The sequence below is a fragment of the Macrobrachium nipponense genome, chromosome 13 (assembly GCF_015104395.2).
Source record: "Macrobrachium nipponense isolate FS-2020 chromosome 13, ASM1510439v2, whole genome shotgun sequence".
Classification (NCBI taxonomy): Eukaryota; Metazoa; Arthropoda; class Malacostraca; order Decapoda; family Palaemonidae; genus Macrobrachium; species Macrobrachium nipponense.
Window position 1 is genome coordinate 4,259,778 of NC_087206.1, and position 12,516 is coordinate 4,272,293.

Below are 12,516 nucleotides of genomic sequence, written 5' to 3' on the forward strand. Positions count from 1 at the left end.
TATTGAGTATGATTAGTTGTTATATAAAATTACTGTTGCGTCCACTGATTTCAAACTGACAGTGCTACAGATGAAATCGATCGGTAAAATACAGTCTAAATCAAATAAATAAAAATTAATAAAAATAAATGAATAAAAATAAATAAATAAAAATAAATAAATAATAATAAATATATAAATAAAAATAAATAAATAAAAAGGAATTTTATTCTCCGCGTTTTTTTTTAACAAAAGGTCATCTTTTTCGAAATTCTATTGCATTGCAACTTGATTTTCCCCAGAAGAAATGATGTTATAAGTCCTAGCGAAAATCAGAGATGGAATTATTTTACATTTTACCGAAAAATTCCTGTATATTTCGTAGGTGAGACAAAATATTCTCAAACGAAATTTTTTTTTTTTACCCTGAAGCCAACTGACGAAAATGTAGCCAGAAACTGATGGTATTTTTAAGAGAGAGAGAGAGGAGAGAGAGAGAGAGAGAGAGAGAGAGAGAGAGAGATGGAAAATTCTGGATAAAATTTAAAATGTACGTGGAATAATCATTCTATTGATGTTCCTACCGGTAATGACCCCATTGGGGGTTGGTGCCTTCAGTGCACCTCACAGGCGGTGCACAGTAGGCATTCCTTAAGGTTTTTTGTAGCGTCCCTTCGGCCCGTAGCTGCAACTTCTTTCATTTCTTTAACTGTACCTCTATTCATAGTCCTTTTTCTACCTTACTTTCCAAACTCTCAAACAATCGTTTCGTGGAGCAACTGCGAAGATTTCCTCCTGTTACAATTTTGTAACTTTACAGTTTCAATTTTCCTTACAGTGCTGAATGATCTCACAGGTCCCAAGGCTTGTCCTTCGACCTATATTGTATATTCTATTCCATTCCATTAGTATTGAATATACTTGTTTATTTTACTCTCCAAGGCTCGATAACCCAATTTAATGTGGTGCTAAAACTATATTTAATTGAATATGCACTTTCATCTCTTACCTAACTTTTTTTTTACACTTTCATTACTAACTTCCTTTCATCACAAACAGACGAGCTTATGTACTATATATTTTCATTCCTTTTTTTGTTATCATCTCTGTACCAATTACCTTCGCCTCTGAGAACATAAATTTTTTTCTATATAATTTTTCATTCCAAAATCTAATTACTTCCATCTCCCAAATCCTGGTTTCATTTTCTTATCCTTTTCCATCCCCTTTCACTCGTAACTTTCATTTCCAACAGCCTGCTCTCATTTCCAGTTTTATCATCTCCCTTTTCCCTTACAATCTTTGGCTTTGAATCATGTCAGTGTTACGATAACAGTTCGTACTGTTATTTCTTTTTCTTCTTCTCATTTATGACATTTCCCATTTCATGCGCTAAATCTTCTTTCTTATGACAACTTTCCCCTCTCTATCTGACTCTTCCTTTGGTCTTATTCGTAAATGAGCATCGATAGATTGCTGTAGATTCCTCCCTTTATTAATATTTCGTTATTATTTACTCTCCCGTCTTTGGTATTGGTCTTACTCATATGAGAGCATCAATAGATGTCTAAGGATTCCTCTCTTTATTAATATTCCATTAGCATTTACTCTCCGGTCTTCGATGTTGGTCTTACTCATAAGAGAACATCGACAGATACCACTGAATTCCTCCCTTTATTAATATTTCTTAGTATTTACTCTTCGGCCTTCGATCTTTGCCGTTTTATAAACAGAATTGGGTCAAAACAATTTTGTTCATTCTCATCGATATGTTTCAATTATTAAATAAATTACTGAGGTCCTTTTGTGGAATTAGAGGCTCATAGGTTCAAGCGAAGGTGTAATGCATTACTACCCTAAAAATATTAACCTTTTATGTTAGTATTTTATTTATTTATGTATTAATTCATTAACTAACTTTCATTTTTTTAATGGCTGATCTCTTCTTTCTGTATTTTCTCTTATATTCTGTAACTTCTATGGAATGATCACTATATGCATTGAAAGCTTGAATTTCAAGTTAATGGCTCCTGTAGTTTCATTCCATATGAATAGGGCTTCATCTTCTGAATAATAATAATAATAATAATAATAATAATAATAATAATAATAATAATAATAATAATAATAATAATAATAATAATAATAATAATAATAATAATAATAATAATAATGTAATGACAACAAAGAAACAAGCAAGCAGCTCTTTGGGAAAATTCATCCTCTGAAGACTATAGATGACATTGTTATGCCTTAAGCTATTTGCTCAGTACTTGGTACGTAGCCCACTATAACAAGACATAAAAAAAAAAATTTCATTATAAAATGAACTTCCCACAAAATACCTTACAAAGGAGACCTTTCATTTTGTCTTGTTAACATAATTGGACTCTATACGGTTAGATGCCATTGTATTACTTGACGCTCCTTATCGATTTGGTGGTATCTCTGTTTTAAGCTATAATGTAGGGGCTTACTTGATAGCTGTATAAGCGTCAGACTAGGCTCTGCATCTTTGGTTAGGATAGGGTTAAGGTAGGTTAGATTAACGCATACTTCTATTTCTCTAGGGATAACTGCAGTCTTTAAGAAAGGTCTTCATATTATTCAACCGTAGTGTCCATCTATTAGAATCTCTGCAATAAATGTTTAAAATAGTGCAACGGTTGTTGACACTTCAGCAACTTTTTCATAATTATTATCATCTTAGTGATATTAATGAAGCACCTTTTAGGACAGAATATCAAAAGTTTACCTTGGATTACGAAATCCATATTCATCCAAGAGCTCTGTTGAGTTTCCAAGCATTTTATATGTATACAGAATACAGACGGAGAAAGAGTTTAGCTACAGTAGAAAGGAAGTCCATGGAATGATGGTTATAGGAATCACAATTCGTTCTTCCTAATAAATGGCATTTTTCTTGAAAGTTCCAGTTAGATATTTCGTTTAATTTTAAGTATACAAATGTTTTAAATTATTGAAGAGAGGCTTAATTTTTCTTTATTCCTCTTTCTATCTCAAAATCACACAACCAAACGAACACACACACGCACACCTATACGCAGACACGCACAGATAGAAACAAAATAAAACCTTCGTATAAACCTGTAGACCTGATATATTAGGAATTAAAAGCTTATAGAATATTGAATGAAGGAAAACTATTCCATACAGACTAAAATGAGAGGCTAATACTTTATTCACCAAAATTTAAACTTACTGCTTTCGTGACTGTTATCATTAATATTAAATACATCTGGAGAAAATCTCCAAATGTCAAATCCATTCTTAAATTTGCTTTTCTGCCCAAGTGACCCCATTCAGCGGGACGTCTCTGCCACTTAATTGTCCCGGGTCAAAAAAAGGGATCATTCCTCTTTTGTCAGCAAACTCGAATTTTCGGAAGAATACCGAGTTCATGAAGAATAGTAATTCTCCTCGGGTTAAAAAGGGTCTGGGTGGAAAGATAGAAATGGCCTTTTCTTACCTCCGTTTTTAGTTTTCTGAAAGGAAAACTATTGTGCCCGCTTTGTCTGTCTGTCCGCACTTTTTTTGTCCCGTACTTTTTCTGTCTCGTACTTTTTCTATCCGCCCTCAGATCCTAAAAACTTCTGAGGCTAGAGGGCTGCAAATTGGTACGCTGATCATCCACCCAACAATCATCAAACATACCAAATTGCAGCCATGTAGCTTCATCGTTTCGATCTTATTTAAGGTTAAAGTAAGCCACGATTGTGCGTCTGACGATATACTCTTACTCCAGGCCACCACCGGGCCGTGGTTAAAGTTTCATGGGCCGTGGCTCGTACAGCATTATACCGAGACCACCGAAAGATAGAACTATTTTCGATGGCCTTGGTTATGCGATGTACAGAAAACTCGATGGCGCCGAAGAAACTTCACTGCATTTTTTACTTTTTTTTTCTCTGAACAAAATCTTAATCTGACCTACGTTGTCTTAAAGGGTAATCTTGTGTTGATGCATTTTCATGTCACGTTTAATCAGAGAGAGAGAGAGAGAGAGAGAGAGAGAGAGAGAGAGAGAGAGAGAGTGAGAAAGTGGGCGGGCCGGTACTGACGTCAATATACGTTCTGCTTTATGTAGCTTTTAATGTACTCCGTCCTATTAAACCGTTAATTTCGACGTGGTCCAGAGAACTTTCATGGGCTAGCTATCTACCTCATCCCTTAAGATTATCTGGGTAACTGTTAAGTTTCTCTTTCTGTCGTCACCTTCTTAAAAGAGGGGAAAATTTTAATATGTGACGAAGACCACGGATGTATACATATGAATGTCTGATGGAGAATGCACGTTCCAATTTATGTATATATATTTTCCTGAAAGCGCCAGTTTCTCACATTGATTTAAAATAAACTTGGTATGTATACAACTCTTGTTGAAATCCTTGCCGTAAACTAAAGCGAAAGAGATCCTTTTAAAATTAAAATTTAAAACTAAAAAATAATAAGACGCTAATCCTCCCACCAAATCAAACGCATTACCTATCCCCGCGAGGTGCTCGTCAGATAAATATTCAAAACACGTTACACAACAAACGAAGAGTTATGAAAATCCAATATAGACACCACTGCATGAATATTACATTAGCTCCCTGACTCTCGAACGTCATTGTAAAATTTAACCCACGATTTTTTGGGGTTCAATGTTCCGAGACTCGTGTCCCGAAAAATATAAGGTTCTTTGCGCAACCCAACAGGCACTTATTTATAGACGAGAACATGAAATGTGTAACAGATATTGACTTTAGATTCGAAGGGTTGATAAGTGTGGCAGAGGAATATTGAAATATTATAAATGACAAGCAGGAGCCGAGGGAAAATAGGATGTACCTAATACGTTAAAAGAGGATAAACGATAACTGGTGAGATATTTGGCGTAAAGAGATTAAGGGAAGAAGGTTATGAAATGACCAATGATGCCTTTGGGATATGTAAAGTTTGGCGCAGTTCTGAAGAAAATCGTGATTCATATAAGAATCTTAATTAAAAATGGAGAGACAAACCAGGTTAAAACCAGCTAATATTTCCGTTTATTTTCTTTAAAAACTTTAGAAATAAGTTTGTATTCATTTCCTTCTATTTTCACTTTTCTAAGAATTTTAATTAAAAATGGAAAGACAAAACAGGTTAAAACAAGCCGGAGTAATTTTACGAAAATGTATTGGAACTAATATTTACATTTATTTTATCTAAGATTTTTAAAAATCAGTTTTTATTCATTTTCTTCTATTTTCACAGTTCTAAGGATCTTGATCAATAAAAATGGACAGACACACCAAGTTAAAACCAGCCTTAGTAATTTTATGAAAATATACTGGAGCTAATATTTCCTTTTTATTTTATTTAAAAACTTTAAAAATACGTTTTTATTCATTTTCTTCTATTTTCACTGTTCTAAGAATCTCAACTAATAAAAAAGGGAAAGACAAACCAGGTTAAAACAAGCCTGAGTAATTTTATGAAACTATATTGGAACTAATATTATCTTTTATTTTCTTTAAAAAAAATTTTAAATGAGTTTTTTTAATTTTTTTCTTATTTTACTGTTCTAAAAATCTTAATTAAAAATCGTAAGACACACCAGCATAAAACTAGTCAAAAACATTTCATGAAATTATATTAGAGCTAATATTTCCATTAATTTCTTTAAAAAGTGCAAAAATCAAGTTTTTATTCATTTTCTTCTATTGTCACTGTACCTGGCTGAGAGACCGTCAAATCTGAAACACTAAAAACCTCCGTCTTTCCTACAGCTTTTCCAGTCATTCAAAATACAGGACGTGCCGTTAAAAAGCAAAACAGTTTAGCTTTCGAGTGGCCAAATAGTTAGAACTTTACATTTCTCCCCCGCTTCACAGATATATGCGAATTAGACTAGAGATTTAAATCTTGTGCCTAGTGGTGTGCCTTCGTGTTTCCTACTTCCCAAAGTAACTATCTCTGAATGTTAGTGTTATTTGAATTAGTATATTTCTAAATATATCTCGTTTTTTTTCCAAAATCGAATGACGAAATATTTTTGGTTTACTTTCCTCCTATAATTCGTAGATATTTGCTAATTAGACAAATTGAAGATGTATATCACATCACTGGTATGTCTCCATGTTTTCATTGTTTCTATTTAAAGTCCGCTCCCTTACGTAACCGTGTCTAAATGTTATGCTTTATTTATATTTTTACTGTTTCCATTTTATTTTTTAATTCCAGCTACCCGGCTGGAACATCCCTCTCTGATTAATATTTCATTTTGAAAATTCTCCGTGAAATTATATTCTCTCTAAACTTGATGTTCTACAGGAGAACTTAGCATCTGCCAGCAAGCAATTAAAAACAATTCCTTTCATTCATGAAAAAATGCTTTCGAAATACAAACGCGTAGTAAATATAGTATTTTATGAGACATAAAACTGAGTCATTCTTGCGTAGATTATTATAATTATAATAATGGAAAAAATTTACTTCAGTAAATATACCAGCTTTTAAAAGCATTTATGAGCTGTAATACCCAACCTTATTTGCAAAGAATATTATAACTACAATGATGGGAAAAATATACTTTTTCTTGGCAGGCAACGATATTGATAAAGAATTGTAGATATTCTATGAAGAATCATTCATAACAATATGAATACATTTTAAATCAAGAAACAGTATATATTTCATGATCATTTTTACCTCACATTGCATTATGGGAATTAATTTAGATCAACTTTTTTCGTGAATACGTAAGTAAAATCATTAGTTTGTCTCGTGCTAAAGATTATATCACGAATATATTTTGTAATATTTTTTTTTTTTACCATGAAATCAAATTGTAAAACTATGAACATTGCATTATGGGAATTAATTTAGATAATTGTTTTCGTGAATGCGTAAGTAAAATAATTACTTTGTCTCTTGTTAAAGATTAAACTATTTGTAATATCTTTTTTTGACCATTATATCAAATAGTAAAACTATAAACGATAACGCAGGCTGACAGTTCTTGAGTGCATGTACTGAAATGTAATTACCGATAACTAGTTTCTGGAATCTCATTTAGGAAGACAAAAAAAAAAATGTGAAGACTAGACTGCGTTGCCAGGTAGATAACTTCATCACGAAAGTTGATAAAATATGCAAGATTCCACGACCATAAACAACGATTTCATTATGTTGGCCCCTCATCTTATTATGCAGCTCATCAACTCTCATTAACTACGTAATTATGGCCTCGTTATAAATCCAGTTGTTGTCATAACAGCCCGTTACCTGTTATAACATAGATAGCCTGGTAGGTCAACGAGTTTAACAGTACCTTGTGGACACGATTACGTAACCTTCCACCATAGTCTCTAAAGGGCTAAGATTTCAAAACTCTTATGTACTTTGCTTGGGTATCAAACAAAAACGGAAAACACATTTTGCTAAATAGAAGAGGATGAAAAAAATAAGTTTATGAAAAGAGAATGAAAATCTTCAGTGAATTTGCAATAACTTGGTGTCCAGTCTTGTTAAAGGACTTAGGCAGGACTTAGGCATGTTGGGAAAACTCATTGCTTTGGTTATTAGCTGACAAGTGTAGTAGGTATTTCCTAATGTGATGCTTCTTTGAGAGAGAGAGAGAGAGAGAGAGAGAGAGAGAGAGAGAGAGAGAGAGAGAGAGAGAGAGAGAGAGAGAGAGAGAGAGAGATGGAAAAAATGATCAGGCATATGTTAATAAAACAGCCACAGGTCAATGATAAAAATAGCACAAAGTACAAGAGTATAAAAAACGTAAAGCAATACATTGTTTAGTTAAGTAATAGAAATAACTAGGTCAGGCATATATTACTAAAATAGCCAAAAGTATGCAACCCCCCCCCCAAAAAAAAAAAAAAAAAAACTAAAAAATATAGGAAAAAGAAAGCAATTCATTATTTATTTCATATAATATACAATAACATAATCAAGAATATATTACAGAGACAGTCATTAGTTTATAATAAAAAATGGCACAATGTACATACGGCTCCTAAAATATTAAAAATAACCTACAAAAATATAAAAATGGCAAAACAATTATTTTTGGTTTATAATGGTAATAGCTTAATCTAACGTATGTTACTAGAACTGCCGTTGCTTAAGTAATAATGATAGCACAAGGTATGTCCCTAAATTAGCAACTCCCCCCAAAAAAAATCCTACAAAAATATGTAAGTAAAGCCAAACTTGAAATTGCTTAAGTAATAACGATAACACAATAAGGTATGCGTCCCTATGGTAGAAAAAAAATCCTACAAAAAAATATAAATAAAGCCAGACTTGAAATATCTTTTGAAAAAGTCCTTTAAATCATGCTTTCAAAAGCAATGGAAAACTGAAACATATATATTTTTATTTTGACTCCAGAATGAGAAGCATTGGTTCTATATACAACAAAATATCTCCCTTCCATAATGGTGAGGTACATGTCCCAAAAGTATATAAAAATAGAAACGAAAAACCGAAATTCTTAGTTAAAGATTGCTTTAAATCATGCTTTCAGAGGCAATGAATAAAGATGAATATTCACTACGACTCGAATAAGAGAAAAAATGGTTGTATATACAAAACATATCTCCTGTCCATAATAATAAAACGAATAACCTACATTTTTAGTGAAGATTGCTTTAAATCATGCTTTCAGAGGCATTGAATAAAAAGAAGTATGTTCACTTTGACTCGAATAAGAGAAAAAATGGCTGTGCCTAAAACAAAATATCTCCCTTCCATAATCCGGAATAATGGCAAAAGCCTTTGCTTTCTGTCCATAAATAAAGAATAAAAAAAAGTGATAGCACCAATTCCTATTGTTTGTTCTGGTGCCAATAAAAGTCCCACTCCCCCTGCGATGTAAAATTCTGTTGAAAAAGCTGAAATTATATCGAGTCGCAACAATGCATCAAGAAATGCTTTCGGGAAACGGAATGTTCCTAGATTTAATTTTTTTCCTTTACCCAAGTAACTTATTATATGCAAATCAGTTAGGCCTTGCACGCCAAAAAAAAAAAAAAAAAAATAGATAAATAACTGCATTTGTGATTCTGTTTTGCATAATATGCAGATTTCCCAGGAATACTTGCTTACCATAAAAGCACGTTGAATATGCTATATTTGTTTTTCTTTAAAAATAAAATGTAAATATCATATGCTTCACGTGGAGCTGATTTTGTAAAGGCGAAATCAAAGAATGAAAAGAGGAAAGGAAAATTGAACTCTTGTTCAGAAAAGTTGTTTATAACAAGGAAGAATAATGATGTTGATGGGGTATAAAAATTAAAATTTCCTTTGCAATACTCGTTTTTAATTATGAAGAGCAGAGAGAGAGAGAGAGAGAGAGAGAGAGAGAGAGAGAGAGAGAGAGAGGAGGAGTGAGATAAACAGAGAGAGAGAGAGAGAGAGAGAGAGAGAATGGAGATAAACACACACACACCAAGAGAGAGAGAGAGAGAGAGAGAGAGAGAGAGAGAGATAGAGAGAGAGAGAGAGAGAGAGGACGAAGATAAACACACACATACACATACAGAGAGAGAGAGAGAGAGAGAGAGAGAGAGAGAGAGAGAGAGAGAGAGAGAGAGAGAGAGAGATAAAGGCTTTGACTTACAAGTTACTAATCCAATCAGTGCCTAAGGAGATTTCCATTCTCTGTATGGTGTTATAGGTAAAAGACACTGGGAAACGTATCTAAATTAATCACAATATTCAACTCCAATCTGACAAGAGAATGTTTCGAAAAGATGTGCAGTTTTATGAATGAAAAGACGCCAGGGAAATTGTGTCTTGTCTTACAAATGAGTAGTTGCTATTTTTAAGATTAAAAAAGAAAATATTTAAATCTCTCACTGATAAAAACTATTCCACCGACTGTTTTTAACATATTATTTAGCGTCTAATTTCCACGTTGAGGTAAAACTTACTTGATGAACTGTTACGAAAAACTATATAGAATAAAAAAAAAATAAATAAATACGTAGTCCTGTTCCCAATTACGTTTCCATCCCTACCGGATTGATGAAAATGCGTTGCATTGCAGCCATCGGCTTTCCATCGACTCGCAAGTTTGTTCTGTGAAAAAAAAAAAAAAAGACAACCGATACTCGGATAACAGAGAGAATAATGATATTTACCGTAAATGTTTGGAAGATAGACCTAGCGTCCATTGCTGGTCTAGGTCTGGAAGTATAAGTATGGAATCTAGTACTCTTCTGCCTGGGTCGTTATTTATCATAAATGCACTACACACATATATATGTATGTATATGTATAAATGTATATATACATACATACATACATACATATATATATATATATATATATATAATATATATATATATATATATATATATATATATATATCACAAAAAATAAAGACATCGATATCACTAACAACTGTATAAAAAATAATTGGAAAATAAATTTGAAAACCATAAAAAAAATAATCTAAATTACCTACCCAAAACCTAAATGGCTTAAAGACCTAAGGTGTGGTGAGACTTAACCCACAAAGAAATGATTTACGAGCACGGGGAGAAAAGTTGGTTCCCCAGGATTATAGGTTATAATTACAGCATAAGAAATACAAGGCTCAAATCGAATCGAAGTTATAAATTGAGTTATTGGTAGAGGTTGGTGGTAGTTATGGCTTCCGCGAATTATAATTGGTATAAAAGAAACATACCCGCATACATACATAAGAAGACATGCACGAATGTATATATATATATATATATATATATATATATATATATATATATATATATATATATATATATAGACAGGTGTAAGTATAAAAAAAATATGTGTTTATAGTATTCTGAATTAATGGGTCATTTCGAGAAGTTAATGTAAAAGTATACATATATATTATATATATATATATATATATATATATAATATATATAGAGATACATATATATAATATGTATATATATATATATATAATTACGTATGCATATATATATATATATATAGAGTAAATATATCAGATATATAGAGAAGAGATATATATATAGATATATATAGATAGATAGATAGCTAAAGATCTATAGCTATAGATTAATAGATATATATACATATATATCGAGAAAGATATATATATATGAATAGAAGAGATATATAGAAATATACTATAGGATATATGATATAGAGAGATATATATCTAGATATATAAGATATAGATATATCTATATATATTAATCTATCTATATAGATATATCTATAGAGACTATATATAATAATAGAGCATTAGATGTTATATATAATTATATATAATATATAATATGGTATTCTATATATAAGATATATAGATTAGATATCGATAGATATAATATATTATTACATATCGATATATAAGTATATATATATATATAGACTATATATAGATCATAGATAGTATACATATAGAGTATATATATCGATATGATATAGATAGATAATATATACTATAGATATATGATATATAGAGAATATAGCTATATATATATAGTAAGTATATATCTCTATATTATATAATCTATTATTACATTATATATATATATATATATATGATCAGATAGTAATTAACCATATATCTATATATATCTATATTATATCTAATATTATATACTTAATATCTATATTATAATATATATATATATCCATATTATAATAATATATAATATAAATATTTATATCTATATATATAATATATAGATATCTATATCTATCTATATTCTATATAATATATATCTATCTATATATCGTTATTTATATATATATCATATATATATATAGTATATTATCTATCATATATATCTAGCTATATATATATATAGATCTATATATCTCATATATCTATATCTATTATATATTATATATATATATATCCAGCACTTTTTCTGTCCGCCGGACAGATCTTAAACAAACTACTGAGGCTAGCGGGCTGCAAATTAGTATGCTGATCATCCACCCTCCAATCATCAAACATACCAAATTGCAGCCCTCTAGCCCAAGTAGTTTTTTTAAAAAATTTTATATATATGTTTAAAGTTAGTCAGAACCGTGGTTAAAGTTTCATGGGCCGCGGCTCTTACAGCATTATACGGAGACCACCGTGAGATAGATGTATTTTAGGTGGCCTTGATTATATGCTGTACAGAAAATTGGTTTCTTCGCCGCATTTTCTATTCGTTTTCAAATTGTCGTGGGTATTTTCAATTTGTAACTTGTTATAGTCGCTTTCTAATTAATTCTTGTAAGCAATTTATTCTCTCTTGAAGGTGGAGCGATAGATTGAATGGGCAGGTCCAAGTTGATCAGTGCTTGAGTAATTGATTACCCAAGTTTCAGTTTAGCGATTGCATGAATGTAATACCTCGAGAATTAATTTGCAGTAGCAGGTTTCATGCTTTCAAATTTGAAGCTCCATATATTAAGACCCAAATTCAAATTAAAAACGAGGTTAATTTTACTGTCAGCTCTTATACTCGCAAATTTGAAACTCTGGTAACGTTTAAAGCCGTGTTTAAAAATAAA